The sequence below is a fragment of the Dendroctonus ponderosae genome, unplaced genomic scaffold, assembly GCF_020466585.1.
Source record: "Dendroctonus ponderosae isolate FM_Combo_2020 unplaced genomic scaffold, Dpon_F_20191213v2 Dpon_F_20191213_2, whole genome shotgun sequence".
Taxonomy (NCBI): domain Eukaryota; kingdom Metazoa; phylum Arthropoda; class Insecta; order Coleoptera; family Curculionidae; genus Dendroctonus; species Dendroctonus ponderosae.
Genome location: NW_026018165.1, coordinates 12944803 through 12949403, shown reverse-complemented (window position 1 = coordinate 12949403; position 4601 = coordinate 12944803). Strand labels below are relative to the sequence as shown.

At 35.9% G+C, this 4601-nt stretch overlaps 2 long non-coding RNA genes across 2 annotated transcripts; one reads left to right on the top strand and one right to left on the bottom strand.

Annotated features, from left to right (window-relative positions):
• The first annotated feature begins 3705 nt into the window (after positions 1 to 3705).
• LOC125503351 lies at positions 3706 to 4455 on the top strand. Its single transcript, XR_007280760.1, has 2 exons — positions 3706 to 4112; positions 4213 to 4455. It is a non-coding gene; the product is annotated as an uncharacterized LOC125503351 (long non-coding RNA).
• Positions 4056 to 4601, bottom strand: LOC125503350. The gene is made up of 2 exons (XR_007280759.1): positions 4548 to 4601; positions 4056 to 4492 (listed from the first exon to the last, which is right to left on the bottom strand). It is a non-coding gene; the product is annotated as an uncharacterized LOC125503350 (long non-coding RNA).

Genomic DNA, 4601 nt, shown 5'->3' with positions numbered 1-4601 from the left:
AACATTTCCCCATCCATGGTTCACTTTCTAAAAAGGCCATTTATTTCTGTCTAGAATGATGTACACATGAGCGTTCTTGCTCATTTTGCCTCCGATATATGAGCAAAAACGGGACGGACAACATTAAATTTTGGCATAATCTTGCACCTCAGTGTTTGATATTTATATTTCGCTTTCTGGGTCAAAACTACTCGAATTTCCTCACTAACGTTGTTACGACTGAATGGACTTTTCAATTCTCTATCCAACGATTCTCGAATTCTGTGGCTCGAATGGTTCTTGAGAAACTTCGAATAAAGGCCATTTAGTTATCTCCGGAATGATGTAAAAACGAGCGTTCATGCTCATTTTGCTTCCGAGAAACATGCAAAACGGGACGGAAAACATGAAATTTGGCAATTATCTTGCGCCACCCTTGCACAAAACGCCGATAATTTTTCCAAGTTCATAAACAACAGAAAACTGTATTTTTTCTGCATAACTCCCCCCTGACTTTAAAGCTGGATCTGCCCCTGGTGATTTTTGCACTTTTCCGAATTGTTTCACTTCATTTCTACGGCCACGAATTTTATTAGCATTTGCTTTGAAAAATATATCAGTATCGTGTTTATTTCGAATTAAAGTCGTCGTAATCCTGATCATACTCCGAGGTTTTTTCGTATTTTCTCAATAAAAAAGCCCGCTAATTGCAAAGATGGAAATGTGGATGTCAGCTATTAAAAAAAAATACGCAATTATTACCGACTCAATTTTGAAAACCCAGAGAACACCATTATTTGGTTTATTTTGTAAAAAGGCAAAAACTTAGTTATCAACATTCGATAGGTAATTAAAAATTGCATTTCCTGGTAAGTTAAAAAATATACGGTTGTATTTAAATTAATCAAGTTAAAGCCACTTAAAGTTCTTATTTGATTGGTTTAAATTTGTGGACACCCTGTATAACATGGTAAGTTTATTACCATTGGGATATAAAATATTATATCTTGTTACACTTCACTATAAATTACGCTTACATAACTTAAATACTTCTAAAGTATTTGACACGTGAAAATTAGATTACATTTTGATTAAATTCGTATTATTTAAAAAACCTTAAGATTTAGGTGTCATAAACCTTATTAAAACAGACACTTATTTTGTTCAGCGAATCCAAAAATGCAATAATATACAGGACATTCCATGTAAAAAAACGCAACTTTGATACCTTTAGAGCTTTTGGGACATAATAAATAATACTTTTTTAAAATGAAACGGTTTAGCCGCAAACTTCCGTGCCGTATAGCGTGAATAACGCTGTATAATAATTTGCAGCTTCTAAAAAATATTTCAAAATAAACCAAAATGAAATATAATTAGATTCAAGCCGGCCCTGTGGCAGGTTCCTTTCCATTCCCAGCGCGGTCATGTGTTCTAGACGTCTACGACAATCTCCGTCAGACTTACGAACGACTGCGCTTGTTTTCTCTCTTTCTCGCTCGCACATCGGCTACAGTTGGGTAGGTCGTCTCTGGGTATCCGCAGACCCGTAAAAGTTGTAAACAAAAAACGCGCATGTGCCGATGTCGAGTATTCAATAACGACGAGGCCAAACAGTAAAATACTATTGCACCGTGTTGCCGCTTTTAACAAGAAATCCGAAATCATTTTAATTGTTTTGAGAAGTTCTTAGTGCAGGGAGAACTACTTAGATTTGGAGTTTTCAAATATATTTTTAATGAACGTTTCATTTATAATTTAACTCTAAACAAGGGAGTCGTTTTTTTTTATTTTTGCAACCAAATTTAATTCAAATTGACGCTGATGTGTCGTCAAAAAGGACCTTATAAATTATTGGAAATTTTGAAGAATTTGGATAATACAGAGACCGAAGTTTTTTAAGAAAAACACAAATACGCAATAAATAACACACAAAACTACGCATTTTGAAAAAAATTGTCATGAATAATCAAATTTAACTCAAGTAATTAATGCCGAAATAAATAATTAAGTCAAAGTAAACTTAATAGAAAACGACTGAGAATGAGGGTAAAATGATGCTTGTTACGAATCCAGATGAATTACGAAATACACATCAGAAAATTAATCTTCGTTTTGAGCCACACATACATTTTCGAAAATAATGTTTTTCTTTTCATAACCGAGCATTTTAAGTAAAACTGAAACCCAAAACAATGTGTAGCTGTTTGATAGACAACAAAGTTCGGTAAAACTGATCAGATTCAGGGTGGGCGATTTGCAGAATTTCACATTGGTCACTTTAAGGCCAATCAGCACGCGCAACGATTTAAAGTCTAGCCATTGACTCGGTAACTTGAACTCACATGATAAACAGTTTCTGAGAAGCGACATTTCAGCTCAGCCGCTGCAACAGGATGATTAGAAACTTAATCTAATTCAACCTTGGTCAGAGATGTTAAAAATACATTTCTTGTAATGCATGTATTTCTTGTAATGCGTGCATTCAAAAATAGGTTAATTTGCAAAAAATACACACTTTTCTACGTAGAAAAACTGTCTTGTGTTTGCGGTAGCGTCATAGACAAAAGTCCGGTGGAGCAAAATCTGACGGTCGGGCGGGCGGTACAAGTCCATACCTTTATTGCTTGTTATGTAATACGAATAAATCATGTTATACCAGATCTTAGGAATCATCAATTATTCCTGGATAATTTAAATATATACCCAATGGATAGTGTTCATGTTCAAATCATTTTCTCGGTCAATTTTTTTAGTATCTCCAACGTAACCAGAAGGAGATTAATCATTAGACTTTGGACCTAACAATGATGGTAGGTAATAGAAGATTCCGCTCTCGAACTGTTCATTTTTCTTACAACCTCAAAAATCTGCAATATAAGATCCAAGCGTCCAAAAACTGATGTAGTGAAGTAAGGTTATAAAGTAAAGTTGAGCAGTTCTGTGATAAATTGTGCAGTTTTGTGATGAAACACTTGTAATTAAAGCTCGCATATGCAGTCATTTAAATCATTGACTTGCAAACTCACTTGAATAAAGACAATGTTGCCGAATTTCTGATTTTGTTTTTTGCAAATATTTCCCGTTTTTGTAAAAATTATTTACTTTCACTCTTTTCTCCGTTTACCTCAAGTAGCTCCTGATAACTGCTTCGGGTAACGCCCATCTTTATCACGCGGTTACTGACATTTTTATCGATAAATTCAATGTTAAAAATAGGCGAAAGACAAAATGAAACAATGCTAATGTTTACCTCCGGCAACTTTGTTTTGGCTGAACGGAGAATGTGGCTGTCGTGTTTAGTATGTATAGCAAGGTCGTCGCCGTTTCCTTTGCACGGTCAGTGTCTCTTCGGGTACCGTGGGTTCGCTATTTTGTCGGCCGCGGTACCCGTATAGCGCTTCGTTTGGCTCGACAAGAACCCAGAGTCGGCGGCACACACCTGGCCCATATGCGAGATAATCGACGACAATCGCATATAAAAAACATCAATTTCAAGGTGTTGGTTCTCCTAGGGTACATGTCGGATTTGTCTATCTGTCTGGTTCTTTATTGATAAAACTATTTGGAATTTAGGCCAGACTTAGAGGAGAGCATTTCTTTGCACAAGCTATTTTCTTTTCTTCCAATGTTTATAACATACTAAGGCTGGTACTACCAATCATGCAGTAAAATGGTACACTTTATAGCAAAGTTTCAGAAAAAAGTCGAGTTTCAAAACAGAATTCTTAACTAATTTTCCCCGATCTATTGGTCAATAAAGTCGGCACAAGTTAAATCTAAAAGAATTCACAGGAACTAACCCCAATACCCTAAAAAATCAAATATGTTCAACCAAAAAGAGATTTGGCAAATGCGCAGTATTTTCGAACTGCTCCGTTGTGTCATCCGTGTGACAGACAATGTGAACGTGATGTCGTCCTCTAGTAACTTCTGGAAAAGCAGTGAATTTCAAAGAGTGAAAAGTGGAAAAACAACGCATTTTCATCAAGGGATCATCTGAAAAATGAGCAAAACAGTAATAAGAATAAAAACAAGAACAAGTCTGCTGTTGCAGGACAAAAAATGTTTATAAATCGTCCGATTTAGGCAAACTTTTATTTCCTTCTAAATCGGGGCGCGTAGCAGCTTTCGTAAGTGTTCCATTTTTGATTGAAAAACCCACATTTTTTGGTAGTTTACTCATTTTGTTCCTATGGGAAATAGATACATTTGAATCTGTTTTAACTTTAGTCCAGTCCTGTGCATCTTTGTTCCAAATACCATAAAATCACGTGGTACCAAACGGGCCGACGATGGTAAACAACACGATTCAATGACTGAGGAAACGGCCAATTTCACATTAAGATGGTTGCGATCCCCATACAACATTGTAAACAATTATATCCGATGGCGTTGATTATCATGTGCCCGATCGAAGGACCGTTGTAAATACTATTTATCTACCATTGCACGATATTACAGTTATTATGAGTGTCTTGAGGTGGTTCTCTATAGGCGGGCCTTAACCCCCCTAGGGATTTATTAATATTATTCCCTGGTGGGCAATGGATCAATATTTATTATACCTGGATAAATAGTCGGCATTTATTGCAATTTACGTACTTCCATTTGATTATTGA